Below are 21785 nucleotides of genomic sequence, written 5' to 3' on the forward strand. Positions count from 1 at the left end.
ATTCCATACGCCTGTTTTCTGCTCTGATCCCCAAGCCAGGATCCAGGTGACAGTCCAGTTTGTCCCTTCAGTCACTATCATGATTGTTTCAAAAGTTGACCAATAAGCATGGAGAGTTGGATGCTCTAAGATAATTGGCAAGATGACCGGGTCACAGGGGTAGGTAATTAGGTGGCCAGCAGGTTGTGTTTATGAGATCAGAGCTGTGTTCTCAACCTTCCTGATGCTGAGACCTTTAATACAGTCGTTCATGCTGTGGTGATTCCCACCCATAACGTTATTTTATTGCTGTATCATAACTGTAATTTTGCTAGTTATGAATCATAATGTAATATCTGATATGCAGGCAATCAATATGTGACGTCTGTGGGTGTTGTTAGAGGGTAAAGTGATATAGTTATTAGGCATGAAATTATATATAAGACACAGTCTCTTGCTAATCTTGGACACTCACCACAAGTAAAGGTACTGTGCTGAACTACAGTAAAACAGCACATGGGGTACATACAGTGGACCTGCCTCATGCCAAGTGGCCTGATATCTCCTTCCCACCTCTCCACAACCTTACTATAGATCCCAAGTTGGTCAGTTACCACCCAGTTAGTTCCTGATCCACTCGGTTAGTTTCTGCCACTGAATCTGTACACAGCACCCTCTTTCACACAAGGCTTTTAAAAAATCTATGCTTTTGACCAGGTCACTGCAGATGAGGCTGCTCCTGCTCCCTGACCACATTCCTTCTTCCTGTCTGTAAAGTAATGTTAACTCTACTTCTACACCTTGCCATCGCAGGGAACACTTATCCTGAGTGCATTTCTTATAATTCCAGAAACTGAGATTTAACCACATTGGGGGCGGGCTGTTTCTCTTTGAGTAGTTGCTTCCAGAAACTCAATAGGCTGTTTTATTATGTATTTTATTCTGCATTATGCTATAATAAAAAAGGTAAATTCGAGCCCAGATTTTGACATTTAGATGTGTGTGTGGGAAAAAGTTTTCTTATAATTCCAAACTGGTTTTTTTTTTTTTTTTTGTCATCTGTGAATGCAAGGATTGCATCAGATGTCTCTTTTAATTAAAAAAATTATCACTTGTATGTGTATGTAAATATGTGTGCACTGGCGAGCATGTCCTCTCCTGGGTAGGTGGGTTTTGGGGATTGAACTTGGGTTGTCAGGCTGCTGACAAGCACCTTCACACATGGGGCCATCTTGCTGGCCCAGATTAGACAGTCTTCTGGTAAGCATTGCGTTGACTCCTTTTAGATCTAAAATTGAGGCCTCATTCTTTGAGAAGTTGTAGCTGATGTCATGATGCTGTCTGTGCTCCCATCAGGAACTCATAGTCTTGTTTGATTTTCCTGGCATCTTTTAGTGTTGCAGAATTTATGCAAAATTACACCCCATTGTAAATACACATTTTCCCCCTTTCAAGTCTTCACTGCAGATTAATGATTTCAGTATTTTATTACCATCAGACTAATCCAGATAGCTACTTACTAACCTCCGACTTCTGGACCTTATATGTGGGAGACACTCTACTACTAAGCTGCATCCTTGACACTTTTCTGTTTGTTCTAGTTTTGGCCTTTGAGATAGGGTCTTGGTGTATGGCCCTGAGATGCTTCTAGCCTGATCAATGTGTCTCAGCTCCTGAGAGCTGGACGTGCAGGGTCACAGCTCTGCACCCCCACACCTGGCTTTCTCAGTTTGGACACTTTTTTGCCTGTACTGTTGAAAGAAAAAGCATGCACTTGGATTGGTTCCCTTATGTAAGAGTCCACATTTATTTCCTAACTGTGACTTCTTGGGCTAAGTAACCTGTTGCCTGGAGTGTTGCACTGCTCCTGCTGTGGCCACTGGATGGGAATGGGGATGGGGTGAGGTGGGGTTAAGCTGTTTCTGTTGCCCTGGTGAATCTTACAGCCCAGCAAACACTTGCTGAGCCTGAACTTACCGGTTCATCCAGCATTAGTTATTAGCAGCAGCTGCCTCTGAGGACACTCACTTATATTTAAATTAAATTATAACACTAAAGCTAAGAATGAAGTTGATTATCTTCTGGTTTGAAAAGTTTGAGAACTACTTTGTTTCGTCTGGCAACAGCAGTGCCTGACTGGCCTACTTTAAAGATTCAGGTAGCTTTGAGCACACTGTGAGGAGAACAGTTGAATCCAGTGATTTGTACATGCTAAGCACATGCTAAACCTATGCTCTGCCACCCCAGCAGCCAGCTTTTACCTTATTACCATGTTCATATAGATAATTGTTTAATACGCACAGTTTGTATAGAAGGAGGTAGGAATGGTGTAGAGTTTGTTTTGGAAGAATATCAAGACTGAAGTGGGGTGTGGTACTGTGTGCCTATAATTAAAGTACCTGGGAGGCTGAGGCAGGAGGATCATGAGCTTTAACAGCAGACCTTTGAGCCATGTATTGAGACCCTGTCTTAGGGGAAAACTAAAATCCCAGATTGCTGATGGTACAGTGTGATGCGAACCAGGGAGCTGGCTGGCTGCGATGCTAAACTCTTTGTTTAAAAAAATTACAGTAAGGTATTGTAGCTTGGTTCTTTTGCTGATACAGAGCAGTTAACCTCTTTTTGGTTTTTCAGACAGGATCTCTCTGTGTACCCCTGGCTGTCCTGGACTTGGTCTGTAGATAAGCTGGCCTCCGACTCAGAGATCGCCCTACCTCTGCCTCCTGAGTGCTGGAATCAAAGGCTCAGTGTGCCCTGCACCTTTTTTTTTTTTTTTATAAAGTAGGTTCCCTTGCTTCCCTGTCTGACATGGAATTCAGTAGCTGAGAATAACTTTTTTAATTAAAAAAAGTTTATGTATTCATATGCATGCGCACATGTCATGGTGCATGTGTGGAGGTCAGGAACAACCTTTCAGACTTAGTTCTTCTGTGTTTGGGGGATTGAGGTTAGGAGCTCAGGCTCTGTAGTCCATGTCTTAACTCACTGAGCCGTCTTGCTGACATCTCTCTGAACTTCTGATCCTTCTGCATCTTCCTCATGCGTGCTAGAACTACAGGCTAGGAGTCCGTGCTAGGTTTTATGTGGTATTGGGGATCGAACCCAGGACTTTGTGAATGCTAGGCTAGCACTTTACTACATTTCAGCCTAAGAGCTGCTAAGTTCTGATGTCTGCAAAGTCTGAATGCTATAACATTTTTAAAAAGGTCTGAAGTTGTAGAAGTTGGGTTAATGTGTACAGAATTGCGTCTACTGGATTTTCTCGAGGGTATCTGAGAAGAGAACTTGAATAATTCTTCCAAGTTAGAAGTGCCTGTGTGGGTCAGGTAAGGCATGAAGGAAGTCTAGGGGCCTGGAGAGGATAGGCTAGAGCAGAGCCCTCTGTAGGGTAGACAGTTTTAGTGGACACTTTGTGGAACGGACATTCTTCTGCTTTGTTGGTGAGTATCTTAGCCTGTTGTCAATTCCTTATGACTTTGAAGACATTTTTTTTCTAGACTTTTAAAATGTTTAATATGTTGTTTATTTTATTTTAAGTGTGTGAGTGTTTATCTGTGAACCACATGCATGGAGTTCCTATGTGGGCTAGAAGAGGACATCAGATACTCCCCCAAAGGTCGTTTGTTCATTCGTTCAAGGTTGCGCTCCCCCCCACCCCCCTTGAGACAAGGTTTCTTTACAGTCTTAGCTCTTCTAGAACTCATGCAGAGATCCTCCTGCCTCTGCCTCCCAAGCACTAGGATTAAAGGGGCGCGCCACCACACCCAGCACATTTCTGTTTTTTAAAACAAACATTTTGAGGTCACATATTTATTAAACCAATTTGTTTAAAAAAGCTACTTCAGAATCTTAAATATGTAATTCACAAAGATGAGCCGAGTATTTTAGTTTTCATATTAAATATTTAAATACTTAAAGTGCATTTGTTTCTATATGTAATGTTTACAACAAACCAAACCATTGTGTATACATTAATCTCCAGTGGCTCCATAAATGCCACAGTTGTAGCCACATCTGTGTACTCACAGCAACCCATACGTTTACTGTGTGCTTCTGGAGGCCGGAACTTTGAAGTGGATGTTAGAGGGATTATTCTTTGGGAGGGTCTGGGAAGCCCAAGTTTCTTTCTTTTTTTTTTTTTTTTTAATCTTTTCTACCTTAGAGGCTTCCTATGTTCCCTGGCCCCAGCTTCTCCTGTGTCTTTAGGTCAGCAATGTCTGGTCCTCAGATACTGATTTCCTGTCAGTCACTGACACTTGGGGTGGAGGGGCCCATCTGGATAATCCAGGATAATCTCCAAGCCAAGGCCATTTGATTTTAGCAACTTTAAGCCCTTATGCAACCTTAATTTCCCCTTGTCCTGTAACGCATCATATTTACGTGCTCTGGGGATTAGAGCATGGCGGGGGTGGGGATGGGGGGATGCGGGCGCCGGTGCGGGCTGGGGAAGGCTTTTCTCACATAGTTCACATAGTGCATTCTGAGGGCTGTAGCACGGCCTATGTAGGGGCCTGTGTAGGATGGGCCTCCTGTCTGCACTTTGACCAGTATAGCAAACAAGAGCGGTTACTTGAGTCCTGATACCATGCTTAGTCTCAGCGGAGCAGTCTTTACTGTGGGAGTCAGCTGCTAGATCTGTAGCTCGAGAGGTGATAAAAATGAGGTGGATCCTATGTGGTCTGGCCGCAGTGAGTGCTTTGGAATCATGTGACTGGCAGTGGTGGCAGGAGACAGCCCTGTGCTGCTGCAGACCTTCCTCCCCCCATTCTGACCAGTTCCTCTGCTCAGGTGAAGCTGGGGTTCCCAGCATAGTTTCTCTGTGTATCCCTGGCAGTCCTAGAACTCAGGCTGGCCCCGAACTCAGAGATCTACCTGCTTCTGTCTCCTAAGTGCTAGGATTAAAGGCATGTGCCGCCACTACTGTTTTTTTTTTTTTTTAAATTAAAGATTTTATTTTTATATATGCGTGTCTGTTTTAATGTGTGCAGATGCCCACAGACACTAGAAGAGAAAATTTGGTTCTCTGGGGTTCCTATGGTGGGGCTGGTGAACCACTGGGACATTTCTCTAGCCCTGAAGGAGATTATTGATTTACATTGATTAAAAAAATTATAGAACATACCTGTGTAAATAGAGTTAGAATTTATTAAGAAAATGTTTTGATACAGACTGAGTACATGTTAAGGCAAGAGAGTCACGTTTAAATGTCTCAGCCACAGCTATATATAGGATGTTTGTGGCTTTTGAAATTGCATTGCACAAAGGATTTAAAAAATTAAAAATGTTTTCATAGGGGCCAGATTCAGTTCCCAGCACCTCCATGTCATCTCATAACTGCCTGGAGCTCCAGTTCTGTGGGATCCAGTGCTGGCTTCTTTCCTTTGGCCTACAAGGGCACTAAGCTCACACATGGTGCACACACATACAGTCCACAAAACACTCATAAAATAAAGTGAAAGTAAGTCTAAAACAATATTCTGATGTGTTTGTTTTTAATCCAAGGAACTGTTTTGTTTGCTTGTTGTTTTGAGAGAAGGTTGCTCTGTTTAGTCTTGGCTGTTGTGGACTACACTTGTAGACCAGGCTGGCCTCAAACTTCTCCCTCATGTCTGGTCTAGGAACTTTCCTTAGTGAATGAAACCAAGGTGGCTGGAGGTTCATCTTGAGGGTCACAGTCCAAGAGCACAGATGAGTCAGTGAGACAGATGACAGACAGACAGAAAGGTCCAGAGAGTGCTTCCGGATGTGCTCCACAGGAAGTCAGGGAGGTTGACTGCAAGCATGGTTCTAAAGCTTAAGATATTTTCAGCCAGCAGGAGTAAGGGGGTCCTCATATCCCCCTAATTTTCTCTAGTCTTAAATTCCTGGCTAGTCTTAAAGCTTCCTATCAAAAGGATGGGTGGGTTTCATTAAAACCTACCCTGAGGTTACAGGAAAGATTGGACACACTCTGCCTCTGAGGACTGCAGGACAGGAGAGGGTACTGATTTAAGCCAGTCAAAAGGTTTGCAGCTTGCTGTGGGGAAGGAGGTAGGGTCAAATGGCTAAAAGTCCAGTCAGAAGAATCCCAAGGTTTGAGCTGCCAGGACTGTTGGGATTAGATTTGGAATCTCAGTAAAGCTACTGGCTAGGCAGAGGAAAAACAAAACAAAACAAAACAAAACAAACAGTTAACAACTTAATCTTTCCCATTGTCTTCTTAAGTCTAGACATTCAGCATGACAGTGTAAGAGAAAAAAACATACTGAGAGGGAGAGAGAAAACACCAAATATTTATGTCTGAGCTGGATAAGGATGAGAGTGCTTCAGGTTCACAAGGTAGGGTAGTCGTGCCTCGAGGTGAGCCTCGGGTCTGACAGAGAGCACTGTTGACAGGTGGGTGCTCCCTGAGAGCTTGTGAGGCAGCAGGTTGCAAGATCTGACGCTGTACCAACTAGTGGATGATGGACGGCTTTTCATGTTGGAACCAAGGTCCATTCTTGTCCCATTTTGAAGTCTATTATTAGAGTTTGTGGAACTTTCTGTCACTTTAACTTTATATATAATTGTGTGGATCTGTACCTTGTGTACACAACTAAGTTTATATTGAAGAGTAAAACTGGATTTGAGTTTGGACACAGTAAGTTTAAATACATCGGCTATAGCACCTCATTGGACAGTTGGTGCCCATATTCTTTCTTAAAACTGTTGCTCTCTGGTTCTGGAGTAGTGAATCTAACTCTTCTGCCTTTCTCCAACGGGCGGTGCTCCACCACAGTGTTACGTCTCCTTCATGCTTCTGGGGCAGGGTCTGTCTTTATTATTTATTTTTAAAGGCAGGGTCTTGTGTATAACCAGGCTGGCTAGAAGTGTATGTGCAGCCGAGGACGGCCTTGAACTCATGATTCTTCTGTGTCTGCCACCCAAGTTAGGTTCACAAACATAACCAACCCCCAAATCCAGCCTTCTTCCTACTGTGTTACTTTGAGAAAGGGCAGAGTTGGCAAAGCTGGCCTTGAATTTGCCACTCTCCTGCCTTGGCCTGTACTAGCCAGGATTACAAGCCTGTGTTACCAGGCCTAGCTCTCTTTTTTTTTTTTTCTTTTCTTTTCTTTCTTTTTTTTTTTTTCTTTTCTTTTCTTTCTTTTTTTTTTTTTTTTCCGGAGCTGGGGGCCGAACCCAGGGCCTTGCGCTTGCTAGGCAAGCGCTCTACCACTGAGCTAAATCCCCAACCCCCAGGCCTAGCTCTTAAAACATGTAGGTACAGTTCATACTCCATGTAATCTGTGTTTTATGGGACACAGTTCAGTGGTTTAGCATTTTGACCATCCTGTCAGTTGTCAGACATTTCTCCATCTCAGAAGACATTGCTCCCTTCAGCAGCCATCCTTCTGTACCTTCTTTCCCACTCTCCTCCCTCCCAGCCTCAGACAGCTACCATTGTATTTTTTATGTGGCTTTTGTGACTGGCTCTCTGCACTTGGTATCATTTTCAGGCCTATCTGTGTTAGAAGATGTACCAGTATTTTGTCACTTTTAGCGGATGTATTTTCTACTGTATTTACATCACATGTTTTATCTGTTGGCTCATTGGCTTTGAGTTGTTTGCCATTTGGTGGATAAATGCTGCTGTGAAGTCAGGACAGTAAGTTTTGGGTGGTCCTGCCTTCTCTTTATCTTGGGCATCTGCTTAGAATCGCAGGGTTAGGGCCAATGAGGAGGCTCAGCAGGAAAAGGTCTTCACCACTCAAGCCTGCATTCCGGCCCTGGAATCCTTGTAAAGGTGAGAACCAACTCTGGTTCTCTGTCCTCTGCATGTGCAACTCACATTTTCTAACCACACACTCATGCACACACATGCACAGCCTATTTCCCATGGAATGGCCTTAGTACCCTTGCTGAAAACAGAAATGTATGAATATGCGGCTTTATTTCTGGAATCTTGGGTTTTTTTTAATTCTGTTTTTGAGATCCTGTCAAGGCTGTTTTCAAACTTGTTAAGTAGAGGATGACCTCACAGATAGATGCTGGGGTGACAGGCCTGGCCTCCACTCCTGCTGAAACCTCAGCTCTGTTTCCTTGAGCTGCCCATATGACCACCCTCCAGTGTTACTGCTTTGATTATGGGTGCTTTGAAGTGAGTTTTGAAATCAGGAAGTGGGGGTTCTCAGACTTTGTTCTTTTCATGATCACAGTCGACTCTTCTGGGTCTCATGTTGATTCTGCATGGGTTTTAGATCAGCTTGTCAGTGTCTAAACAAGTTGCTGGGATTCTGATAGGGATTACATGGATTGATTGTGGAGTATTGCCACTACATGGCCCATAGTGTGTGGGGATGGTTTTTTTTCTGTTCCCCTCAATATGCTTTAAATTTTTTCAGTAATTTTAAAAGAGTTTGTTGAGTGTATTCTGGTGTATTAGGATGGTTTTGATGAAATTGTGGTCTTGTTAAAGATTGTTGAGTGTAAAAGATGTGGAAATAAGCAGTCTTGTCTTATGCCCAGCTCCTCAGAGCCCGTTTGTCCCAGCAGCTCTTGTATGAGCCTAAGATCTTGGTGTGAGATTGTGCTGTGTGGGTAGAGATAGGCTAATTCTTCCGTTCACACTGAGGTTTGCTTTTTTAAAAAGACACATGAGGTTGGGGATTTAGCTCAGTGGTAGAGCACTTGCCTAACAAAAAAAGAAAGACACACACACACACACACACACACACACACACACACACACACACACACACACAGTAGCTGTCTTCAGACACACCAGAAGAGAAGATTGGATCCCATTGCAGATGGTTGGGAGCCACCATGTGGTTACTGGGAATTGAACTCAGGACATCTGGAAGAGCAGACAGTGCTCTTAACCACTGAGCCATCTCTCCAGCCCTGCTGTTGAGGTTTTTTTTTTTTTTTTTTTTTTTTTTGGTTCTTTTTTTTTCCGGAGCTGGGGACCGAACCCAGGGCCTTGCGCTTCCTAGGTAGGCGCTCTACCACTGAGCTAAATCCCCAGCCCTGCTGTTGAGTTTTTATGGATGTTTCCTGTGTTTGTTTGTACATGTGCAGGTGTGTGTGTGTGTGTGTGTGTGTGTGTGTGTGTGTGTGTGTGTGTGATCCTGTCTCAGAAATCAAGGTGGATGGCCCAGGAATCTGCTAGTTTGGCCTCTTGGGTGATGTGATGGCAGACATGTCACTGCTCTTGGCCTTTCGACATGGGTTCTGGGGATCACAGTCATGTCTGTGTGTGTGCCTGCATGGCACACACTTTTGCAAACAGGCGAACAGTCTCCGTATTATCAGGTTGAGAATGTCTCCTGTGCCCTGTTCTGTTGGGTTTGTGTGTTTCTTTTCTTTGGTCATGAAAAGGTGTCACTTGTGTCTATGGAAGTGAGCGCATGATCTTACTTAAATTCAGGTAGCACGCTCTATGATAGGGATTAGTTTTAGGTGGTCAAACCACCCTTGCATTCTTGGGGTGACTCTGGGGGTTGCTGGTGCATGGCCCTCTGGAGTGTCGATGAGGTCATTTGCTAGGGCAGTGTTGGAGATTTGTGTGTACTTTTAGAAAACCAGTTTATTTTCTTCTCCTTTGTCTATGTGACTGAGGCTAGCCTAGAACTCCTAAGTCTTCCTGCCTCAGGCTCCCCAGTAGCTAGATGACAAGCCTACAGTTGTGCCTGGTGTGGGATTTGTTTTCTTGTGTGTGTGAATGGAGTATGAGTGTGTGCTGGGTGGAGGCCTCTTCTGTCACTCCACCTTACTCTGCTGAGACAGTCTCTTGATGAACTTGGAACTCACTGATTTTCTGCTGGCATCTGCCCAGCCAAGCCCTGTCAGCTTTCCCCAGTGCTGGGGATCCGGGTTTGCTTATGGCCTTGAGTGGCTTTTATGTGGGTGCTAGAGGTCCATACTCAGGGTCTCGTGCTTGACAGCAAGCCCTCCTAGCCGTGAGTCACCTCCCCAGCCTAGGATTCTATTTGATTGAGTCTGCTAACCTCTACCTTTAGTTTAGATTGTGTGGCCTGTTCATGTCTGGTGTTAGTGAGGCAGCATCTGGTTTTCATGTCTGCTTTCTGCTGCCTGTGTCTGTGTTCCCTTCACCATTTCTGTATTATGTGTGGAGGTTGACAGGATTTATAATCACCTATTGCACAAGCCCCCGGGCATGCCTGAGAGGATTTCCTAAAAGCCTTACCTAAGGTGGGGTCACCTAGCCTGAGTGTGGGTGGGGACCCTTCCGTGGATGAAGGTTCCAGACCTGAACTGAGCCCCAGCATCGGTCTTTGCTTCTGCACTGTGGGTGCAGTCTGGCCAGCTGCCTCAGGTTGCCTCCATGCCTTCTCCCACCAAAGTCAAACCTGGAGCTACAACACACTCTTCCTTTATTAGTTGCTTAAGCAGCACAGAGCGTGAGTTTTCATGGAGCAGTGTAGCTGTTTCTGATGGTCTGGCTTTAGGACAGTCTTGCTATGCGGGTAGGGTGGCCTCAAGTCACAGCCGTCCTGCCTTAGCCTCCCACGTGTTGGGATTGCTGGTGTGTACACCACACTCACTGTCCACTTGTTTTCAACTCATGCTTTAGGTTGGTTTTATTTTCTGTGTCTGAGTGTTTTGGCCACAAGTAAGTGTACCAGGTGTATGCTGTGCCAGAGGAGGCCAGAAGAGGGTGCTGTAGTAGAGTGGGAGTCAGACAGTTTCGAGCTGCCACGTGGGTGTGTGACCCAGGCTGGATTCCTCTGGAGGGTTGGTTGTGCTCTCAACTGCGAACCATCTCTGGCACCCCAGTACTCTTAAAATCAAGGACATTTTGCTGTTAACTTTTTTTCTCATTCTGTAGTCTTTTAACACATTTTTATTGCTAGTCTATTATAATAAAAATTTAGTGTTATAAAAATACTGTTAGAAAGGACTTTGGGGCAGTGATTCTTTTGTGACAGATAAGTCTGGCTGTGGGACTAAGCTGAGCTCGTGTTTCACGGTAGTGAGTAGAGTCTGAGTGAGTGCAGCCCAGTGATTCAGAGCAGGTCCGTGGGGCTAGTTTGGGTTGAGGTTATTGGTTTGCCTTTCCCCCTGAAAAGTCCCCGTATGGAACAACAAACTTTGGAAGTAAATGCTGTGTAGGAGGACATCAGTGAACCAATTGAGTTCCAAAGATTCTCTCTTGGAGCTTAGTTTTCTCTGCAGAAAGTGTTGAAATACAGTTCCTTGGCCAGGTGTCACCTCATCTGTACTGTAGCCTTAGTTTGATGGAAAAGTTGGTGAAGGGTTACCTCTGCTAGAAGCAAGGCAGCGCTCTGTCCACCGAGAGGGGAACTCCCTGGGAAGTATCTGAACTTTGACAGTCACGTGGGGACATTGACATTTGGAGGGAAGTGCAAGATCTGTTAACAGCAATCATCGTGAGCCTCATCGGTCCTGCAGGGAATGAGGTCTGAAACCCATGTAGATCGTGCAGATTGTTAGAAAGCAAAAGAGGTGCTCATGAAGCAGAGGGGCGCAGAGGTTAAGGTGCAGGCTGCCGAGGCTGCATGCTTTTAGGTGGCTGCGGGGCAGGTGAGCAACAGTGGGGATGCAAGCAGGACTTCCCTTCTGGTGTACAAGGTGACTGGGTGGTCCTGAGACAGCTCTGCCATAAGCTAGTGTGGTTACCTAGAGGTCGTCAAGTAGAGGGGCATTGACCCACTGCCATTAGCAGTCCAAACTGCAGGCATCTCCAGACTACACAGGGCCCCAGCTGTCTAAGTTCCCCACTGCTCCATGACGCCGTAACTTGTGTCCCCGCGTGCACATGTGTGCATGAACATGCCAGAGGACAACCTCAGCTGTAATTCAGTCAATTGGGCATTATCCACTTCCTTTTTTGTGGGGGGGGGGATCTGGGGGCAGGGCCTTTCACTGACGTGGAGCTCAACAAGTAGTGGGGCTGTCTGTGTCTCCCTCCCTCCACTACACTTTTTCTTTTCTTTTTTTCCCTCTTCATTTTAGAGGCAGAATTTCTGTAGTCCTGGCTGTCTTGGAGCTTGCTATGTAGACCATGCTGGCCTTAGACACAGAGATTCACCTGCCTCTGTCCCCTCTCCCCCAGCACTGGGTTAAAGGTGTGTACCACCATACCAGACTTTACTTTTATTTTTACATGTCGTTTCTCCTAATTGAACTCGGCTCCAAATAGATTGTTTAGTAACCACTAACTGACCGAGCTATTTCCACAGCCCCATATCTCCACTTCTTACCCAAAGAGACTAATGTGATTTCCTTACTAACACTGACTAATATTCAGGCCACATTTCAGTAGCTCGGGTTGTCTCCAGCACGTCTTGTGTGGTCTTTTGTCTTCTGTTCTTCGGAGTCATGGTCCAGTAGTGACTCATGCTGTTGATTTGGGTGCCGTGTTCCATTAACCAAGTGCGGCCTCCTCCTTTCCATGGCTGTTGAGCAGGCAGGCTGGTTGTCACACCGAGAACTTGCTGTGTTTGAGTGTTTCCTGTGGTCTTTAGATGTGCTTCTTTGCCCTTTGATTTGCTGTAAAGGGGAAGTAGGTGCTAAGGCCTGGAGTGTGCTGGGAAGAATGCTCAGTGACTCACTGTGGGACGGAGCTGGGAGAAGTGCCACTGCTCCAGATGGAGACTGAAGCATCCTCCCTGTAAGCAAATCGCTTTACTTCCAGATAGCCAAAGTCATGGGGCTTGCCGCTTTGCCACCGCCTTCCACAGGGCATCCATGGAGAGAAGAGTGATCAGTTATTGAGTCAACAGCCAGCTACAATCCTGAATGAGCACTCCAGCGTGACCTTAAAAACAGTTAGGGTAGATCAGCACAGGCGGCTCAGCACAGCATTTGTGGGCAGGCTGTGCACACCGGTTGCCCACAGTAAGACTGGAAACTGGGGGCTTGAGCACTGGCTCTTAGAGTATAGGAGCTATCCTTCAACTGCAGTCCCCGAGACAGCTGCCCATCAGTACAGCAGGAGGAGTGAATTAGGACTGTGCTGTCCCACAAGAATAACGAAGGGTGCCGTGTGCTGAGAAGCCGCGCGGGCCCTTGTGCATGCTAGTCACTTTCACGTTCCACGCACGAGTTCTCCAGGTTTGTGAGTGGAGGCTACCCCATTGTGGAGACTGAATCTGCTCAGAAGTCTTAGGCAAGTTGCAAGTGCGAGAGTTGCCCAGACTTTCTCTACTGCTTATTTGCATTTTGCTAAATCTGCTTTGCAAATATGATGTTTGCACATATGCCATCTCTCTGGACCTTCTGATAATGTCTTTCCTAGTATTGCCAGCTGTTTTGGTCTCATTTGACCTTGACGTGATGAGTGGGACAAGCCAGCCATTCTGCATGTTGTTCCTCAGGTGGGTTTGGCCGATGTTCCTTCATGATTAGATTCACATTATACATTTTTTTCCAAGTACGGAAACTGGTTCATCAAGTTTTTCCAGTGTGACATTACCTTAGTGTTTTTACTTTGTAATTAATTTCTGGGGAGATGCTTTCAAGATGACTGTAAATAGGGGTTGGGGATTTAGCTCAGTGGTAGAGCGCTTACCTAGGAAGTGCAAGGCCCTGGGTTCGGTCCCCAGCTCCGAAAAAAAGAACCAAAAAAAAAAAAAAAGATGACTGTAAATATACTGTTTCTCATCAAATTTTATTCATTAGATTTGGGGTTTTCTGTGTGGAGTTGGCAGTTCATTTTAAGAAGGAGGGTTCCTGTCATTCATTTGTTCGTGTCCTTAAAGCAGCATGGACTTTGCCTGTACAGACTGTGATCCTTGTCAACACTGACAGTGAAGGCTCCGATTGCCCCGCATGGTCAGCGGGCGTCAGACGGACTCTGTGCTCCTTGTCCTGCTCTGTATTCCTCTGTGTGTCCCCTCCCCCACCCCCGCAACACCCCGCCTTGCACTCTGCAGTGCCTTGCAGTGGAGAATAGTGCTTACAAACAGGTGCTTTCCTGTGTCCCCCCCCCCCACCCTTCCTTCCTTCCTTCCTTCCTTCCTTGCTCCCTCCCTCCCTCCCTCCCTCTCTCCCTCCCTCCCTCCCTCCCTCCCTCCCTCCCTTCCTTCCTTCCTTCCTTCCTTCCTTCCTTCCTTCCTTCTGTGAGTTTATCATAATTTCAAATCAAATTAGTATTACAGATTGCTTTAGAAGAATTCTTATGGCATTTCTGAAACTCAGCATAACTTTGCTTCGTTCTTTTGGCTGAACAGTCACTGACCTCTTTTCTTAGAGCGGATGAACATTTCAAAGTGTGAAAAATTGTATTTCAAGCTAAAATGTCTGGATCTGTTCTATCTAAAGAATTCTTATTACATAGTGAAGAAAGAATATAGTTAATAGAAATGTCTTAGGGCTTAACGGAAAATACTGGTTTTGTTGTATATAAAATTAGAATCTCTAAAGAGTTTGTTTAGAGGATTAAGTTCCAAAATTTTTAAGGTAATGTATATAATTTCTAGGTGTAGGTTTTTTTCCTTTTTGAAATATTTACAAATTGCATCTGCTTGCCCGCCTGTGTGCCTGCTTTCTTGTGGGTATGTGCAGTACTCGTGGAGAACAGAAGAGGGTGTCAGGTCCCCTGGAGCTTGAGTTCTTGGTAGTAAGGTATCTGACATGGGTGCTGGGAACTGAACTGGGGCCTTTTCTACTGTAGATGAATATTATCCTTAATAGGCATAAAGAGCATGAAATTCATGCTTACATGTTTCTACACTTGTGATGTAGATTTAAAATCTCATATTCTAAAACTTAGAACTATACAACTTGAAAATGAAAGTTTAACGTAAGCATATACCTTACTGAGTTTGAGACTAAATAGGCCTGTGTGAATGCCTCACTTTAAACACAGGACTTGGAGGATCTGACCTCCATCTGACCAGAAAGCCTCCTCCTCCCTGAGGACAAGCTTTCATAGTGCTGGAAGGTGCTAGTCAAGCTTCCCAGAGAGGGAAGCTGTAGCGCCTAGGATCCACAGCAGTGTCTAGCATGGTGGGGGTAATTGTGGCACTTACGTCTTGGCAGCAACCACAGCTTAAGACCAACCTTAATAGGAGGTAACTGAATGTAAAATCATGGACCCTGGTGGAGAGCAATACCAGCATACTTCCTCCCTGTGTTCTAAGTACTTATCCTTGTACCACAGATAAATGGAACTCCCACTTCTCATCAAAGAAACTTATCTTTGCACTAGGTGGAGACATTGCAAAAAACCCTACAACTGGTTAAAGTGTGTAGAAAAGTGATCAGGGAACCTAGCCTCCGTCTGCAATACAGTTCTTGCAGGGCTTAAGGACCATCACTAAAGAGCTTATGGGAAATCGTGAGAGTCAGAGGACCAGGAAATGTGTGTTGAGTCAATTTTAAAGGTGATGGTTTTTCTCTATCCTGGCTACCTCCCAGATAAGAGACAGAGACTATTAAGATTTATTTAATAAGCTTTACAGCAGAGAACTCTGAGCAGTTGTCAATCTATTCTATTCCTCTAAGCTGATCTGGCCACCTCCCAGCCAAAGTCCCTGAGATACTAGTGTTTCAGAATGGATCTGGCTGGCTCTTTCTGCCCTAGGTGTGTTCCATGGTAGGCAGCTCTTGGTCCCCCCCAGTCCCCCCGTCCCCCAATCCCATGGATAGGAGTTCAGCCCTGTTCTCTTGTCTGTCAGCCACTGTTGATCGTTTTCTATCAACAAGTCAGAATAAATGGGGAGCACTGTTTACACAGCATTCAGGCAGGCCATACTTAGAATGAGCATGGCAGTGTCATGTTCTGATTGGGAGCAGAGACCTCAGCGTTTGAATAATACAAGGAAAATCTTTACACAGGGCACAAAAACAGTGTGCATACATGTGCTGTGCGTGAATGAGTGTCTTCTAGAAATGGCAGGGAAGCTTCTCCCATGGTCCCTTAAGTACGCTTACTGCCTAAACAAGACAGGTACACCACCAGTCAATAGACACGTTCACATGGAAAGGGACTTCTCACAGGGCCCGGCCCCCAGACTAAAAGGGACAGAAAACTAATGACCTCCGAGAGGGGGAGAAATCATCTTTAGGGATGAGCACCCTAACTGGTTATCCAGTACCAGTTGATTAGCCATAGAATTGTATACACAGGTAAGATGATGTGGACTAAGCAATTACATGTATACGCATATACGTGTGTGTATATGTATGTGTATGCACATTGTTTTATTAATAGGTTAATATTGCATGCCTGTTGTTTTTATTGATAATTTTATTAATGAACTATAGAAAGAGGCAACTGTCACTTGTTGCTTGGCGTTCTTATGTGATGTGGTGGTACGTATTATGTCATTGGATGAGAAGGAGTACAGTAAGATCTGCAATCATTGGCCATTAATTTAGTCATAGTTTGAGGTTTTCTGAGCTGACTAATGGTCATGTTCAGTGTTATCCATGTGCTGTTGAGATGATGGATAAAAGAGAAAACAGCCACTTATACTATCCCGTGAGAAAAAAAAAAAACATCAAAAACTTGGAAGACTTGCTTGCTGGAAGGTTTCCCTCTGGGGTTGGAGGTTGGGGAGTGATGGACAGCAGGTGGGAGGGTGAGATGAGCAGGCCTAGATGCTCCTGGGAAACAGTCAGGCCTCACTCCTGCCCTGAGCCACTTTCCCCACGGCCTTGGGGCAGCAGAGGCAGAGCGACTGCTATTGAAGAGCATGGTGGCAGCTTGTACAGGGTGTGATCTCTCCCAGAGACAGCAAACCGTACCAGCTTCCTGCTCCTTCTCCATTTGGCCACAGTCGTAGGAGGTGATTATCCAGCTTTGTGCCAAGTCCTCATCTGAGAGGCACTGGCTTCCATCTTCCTTTTCGTGTTTCTAGAGAAGCAGGCCTCGATTGATGCTCTTTACCCTGCTCTGTGGCTTTGTGAATATGGAGCTCAAAGGAGCTCAATCTTCCTCACAAGTCAGACTTGAGCTGTGTCTGTACTAGGACACTGTAACTCTTTTCTTCAAACCTTATTTTTAATGATGGTTCTTAAACGTTTTAGCCTCCCTTGTAACCCACCGCCTACCTACCAGAGGTAGTGGAAAAGAAAGGTTACAGGGTTGGGGGTGGAGTGGACCTTTTTAGAAAGGTTCTTTGGAGCAATTCCCATTTGTGTTGTCTGGAAATCAGCTCCTAGGTTAGCAGGCAGTGGCAGCTTGGTCCATTCACAAACACTCCACGGATACACCAGCAGTCTAGTTTGGTAGAGTTGGGTTAGCAACAGTGGTGACACACCTAGCAGAGACAGCCCGGCCTCAGCCTCGGCTCGAATCAGCAGGAGGGACCAGGAGGAACACCAGGAGAAGTTCTCCAATGTGCCTCTCTCAGGGAAGAGAAGATCAGCGAAGACTTGACACTCACAAGGGTTGCACTGTACCAGCAAGCCATGTTCTCTCTCTGTCATTCTGTGGAGTCTTATTTATACCCTCCAAACAGCACGCGTCTCCACATGTCTTGCCTCAGCATTGGTCTTGTCTCAGCACGTGCATCCAGTCAGCCCGTCCGAGTCCGCAGAAGAAACTGCAACACACCCCCAAAAGGTTTTTGGTGCGGGTTCTCTTTACGGCATCATGACAAATGCAGCCCAACTACACAATGTAAGGCAGACTAATACATGCGTGTGGTTAGCTCAGAATCCTTCATCACGTGTCCTCTCACGTGCTTGCTTTAGCAGAACGTCCTCTCTCCTGCGTCTGCCTCAGTGAAGTCCAACTTAGCCTTTCACACCTGTGTCCACTTTTTAAAGGAAGGGCTGGTCCCCATGCCCCTTTGAGTCTTTTTTTTTTTTTTAATATTTTATTTATTATATAGGAGTACACTGTAGCTGTCTTCAGACACACCAGAAGAGGGCATCAGATCTCATTACAGATGGTTGTGAGCCACCATGTGGTTGCTGGGATTTGAACTCAGGACCTTGGGAAGAGCAGTCGGTGCTCTTAACCACTGAGCCATCTCTCCAGCTCCCACCTGTGTCCACTTTAAGAAAACATTTCTTCACGTGTTTGCCCCAGCAAAGCATCATCCAACCAACTTTCCAAAGAACTCCTAAGTTTCCACTTCGTTGTCACCATTTAGATTCTGTGTGGCAGTGCTGAGGGCCTGCAGTGCATGCTTCTCTGCTCCCTTCTTTGCCGGGGAGAAGACTGAGGCCACCTGGTTATCCCGGGTGATGCTGCAGTTCATGTGAGAACTAGGTTAGGGGTGCAGCTTCCGAATGGGCAGTTGCCGCTCAGCCAGTTCACTGCCAGCCTGTCTGTGGGCTCCAGCAGGCCAGTGTCATAACCCAGTAACTGTAGTAAGGTTCCCTAAAGGGAAAATCCCTGATGTGCACCTCAAATATTCCACAGTGTCGTCTACTCTTGTCCTCATAGGCTGGCTGGTCAGTGTTGGAGCATGGGTTTTTATTTTGTTTTGCCTTCTACTACTCTTTTTCTTCCTCCTCCCTTCCCCCCTCTTCCTCCTCACCTCCCCCCCCCCCCCCTTATTTTCTACACAGGGTCTCACTGTGCAACTATGTCTGTCCTGGAACCCACTATGTAGATCAAGTTGGCCTGGAACTCTATGTAGACCAGGATGGCCTTGAACCCACAGGGCCTCAACCGCCTGAGTACCAGCATTAAATGCATATGTGGCTTTTATTTCAAGAATCAAATTCAGCAAGCAAGTCCAGAGATGAGAGACACACACATTTGGAGTTTCATTGCTTCCTAGCCTTTTGGCAGACATCAGATTAGACGTCTTCTCTGATCCTGGCCTGTTTTCTCTCTCTCTGGTGCTTCCTAACTCCGTATAAATAGGGTTTGTTTTCTTGTATCATTTGTTGACCTCAGTGGATTTTTAGTTCATTCTAGGACAGGTGTGAGAGAGGGTTAAGCTCCGTTCTCCTGTACGGTATGAAGCTGTGGTGTGGGCATTGCCCTGTACTTGAGAAGGTTCTGCCTGCTCTCAGGATGTGGCGTTCATGCCCTCCCACTGCACGGCTGCTTCCGTCCTTCCTTCCCTCCAGAAGCTTTCTTAGTTTTCCAAGGTCACTGGCTTCCTCACCCCACAGCGGCTTCTTTCCTTCCTGGTTTGGCTGTTCTCTTTAATGCACTTACCTCAGCCGACTGTTCAGTGCTCAACCTGGCAATGAGAAGTGCTAGCTTCTAAAATAAGGTTGAAACATGAAACTGAGAAGAATTTATTGAATTTTCTCATTAAACAACAGGAAAAGTGAGATATAATAGTTTAGAATAACTGTGTAGCATGCAAACACAATGCATACTTCCATTTCTTAGGTAGCAGGTCCAGATGCTACACAATCACTTATTTCTCAGTGACATGCATTACCATTTCACACAAACATGAACATTACTCATAATTAACTTTCCAAAGTAGCATGTCCTCATGTCCCCAAAACACACACATCTGGCCTTGAATGTGGACTTTGGAGGCAGGAGACTTCTAATTTCTAGCTTATTTCTACAGACATCATGCTTATCCTAAAGTAAGTGAATTATTTTAATGAAAACAGCACAGGGTATCAGCGTGCTTTCGTGTGATTTTGTATTTCTGAAACAGGTAGAAGGAAGACTTGTTGGATGAGTTCCTATGTTGGAGAGGGAAACGGTCAGATGCTCTCCTTGCTTTACCAGCAGAGGCTAGCATATTACTGCTTTCTTACTGTCAGGGCGACAGGCCAGTGTCATCCTTTGATGATAATCTCTCTGTATGGAAAGTCCTCACCTTTCCAAAAATATGTTGTGAGCGGTTGGGAGAGGTACACCTGGCCTTTGCCTGTGGCCGGCAAGTCTTACTGTCTGTGTATCTTAATTATCTGTATCTAATATAACCTAACACCATAATTCTCTGTAACAATTGACCTGTGAGACTGGCTCCTCTGTCTCTTGTTCTAGACGCTGGTCTTTGGCGGAGTGTGCTACATTGTAGCCCATGCTTTAGTGAAGTGTAGTGAGCTGCCATGCCTACTTGTGGACGGGAAGACAGCGCAGGCATGGGACTGTGCTCCTCAGGAAACCCAGGCCCAGGCAGAGCAGCAGCGCCCAGGCCAGACTTGGGCCTGTAGCTTTACAGTCTAGCGTGCCTGCTTCCCGTCCCTTCCATAGTGGATTCATATTCTCATTTGATCGGTTTTTGTAAAATATTTGGGTAGGGGGTGAACACAGGGGTTTCTCTCCTAAAACTCGATCTGTAGACCAGGCTGGTGAGATCCACCTGCCTCTGTCTCCTGAGCACTGGGATTCAAGGTGTGCACCACCATTTCTGTTATTAATAAAATGAGTTTTAGTTGGCCACCCATTGGCAGAAAAATGGGTTAAAGCAACCTTGCTTGATTGACATCACAGGTTTTATTATGACTGCTGAAGTATTCTGTCTTTTCTAGGAACACTGTTGACCTTTAGGGTCTCAGGCTCATGCCCGGTGCCTGCTCTTTGTTGGCAGTGCTGGCTTCTCTCTGCCGCTGCCGCTCTGGGGACTTCTGCCTTGGAGCTTTGTGATCTGTTGCCTTTGCTCTTCATGTGCGCTAACCTGCGTTAGTAATTCTCACTCAGAACTCAAACTTCTTAGCATGTTGCTCCAACTTTTTTTGTGTGGGGGAATTGAATCCACCTTCCACAGTGTGAGTAATTTTGCCGTTTGTGGGATAGAAAAGACACTTCCTTTAAGGCACGGTTGAGCTGCTTTCCTGGGTGGGTCTGACGCTGTTGGTAATTGCACTGACCCACATGTTAGGTTTCATAGGGTCCAGCTTGTGGCTGTGAGTCGCCGTTGGAAGGGATTTATTTTCTCTTTCTGCCCTCTCAGCAGTAGCCATGAGTCAGGCACATTTCCTTCTTGTCTTCCTGTGGGGCTGAACTATTTCTTGGCTAAAAGTAGACTGAAAGGAAAGGTAAAGAAGTGGGACCAGGGGGTTGGGGATTTAGCTCAGTGGTAGAGCGTTTGCCTAGCAAGTGCAAGGCCCTGGGTTCGGTCCCCAGCTCCGAAAAAAAAAAGAAAAGAAAAAAGAAAAAAAAAAGAAGTAGGACCAGGTTCTGGAGAGTTTGCTCAGCTGTTCTTCAGGAGGACCTGAGGCCACTTCATCCCCCATGTCGGACAGCTCCCAGCTCCTGTCACTCCAGCTCCCGGGACACCTGCACTCACATGCATGTAATAACCACACTCAGTACACACATACACATAAAAAATAGGAAAAATATAAACCATTTTTAAAAATAATAAATATGCTCAGAAAAGTGCCATCTCTCAGGAGGCTGGGACATTGGGGCCCAGCAGTCAGGCCAGTGGCTGACTTTGGGAGAAGACCATGAAAAAGGGAGAGTAGGGAAGAAAGCAGCCTTAGGGAGGGGGCAGTGGGGAGGTCAGGACACAGAGCAGGGGCTGCACGGGTATTGATGTGAATGGGAGGAAGTGCATGCTCTGTCTGTCTGTCTGTCTGCTTGCTTCTGGCTCCCTTCTAGTGTTTCTGAGTCCAGAAAGTCTGCCTCCCTATTGGGAGTTCCTGTGCCATGCAGGGTCATTGATGCTGCTTACCCTGTGGGCATCTGACTGATACTTCTGGGTCTTCCTGTAGGACAGTAGGTTATCGGCACTGGTCCAGTTGGATCTCCCGTCCTTTAGGGGTCCTGCTGCCCAGGCTGGCTGGGTCCTGCACTGTGCGAGCCTTCCCTTCCTTCCTTTTGGCTCCACGGTGGTTGCCAGCAAAGTCTTGTCCTATTACGGCATACAAGTCAGAAGTTTTCCTTGATTACTTGGGGGTGGGGAGTGTGCTAGGAGCGTGATTCCTGACTGATTTGTATAAACTAGTATTAAGTCATATGACTAAAAGCT

General features: G+C 45.8%; 1 protein-coding gene across 4 annotated transcripts in view; it reads left to right on the forward strand.

Annotated features, from left to right (window-relative positions):
• Usp12 (ubiquitin specific peptidase 12) overlaps nt 1-21785 on the forward strand; it is a 53923-nt gene that overhangs the window by 4561 nt on the left and 27577 nt on the right. The gene's annotated exons all lie outside the window — the stretch shown is intronic.

This window comes from Rattus norvegicus, chromosome 12, assembly GCF_036323735.1.
Source record: "Rattus norvegicus strain BN/NHsdMcwi chromosome 12, GRCr8, whole genome shotgun sequence".
NCBI classification, from domain to species: Eukaryota; Metazoa; Chordata; class Mammalia; order Rodentia; family Muridae; genus Rattus; species Rattus norvegicus.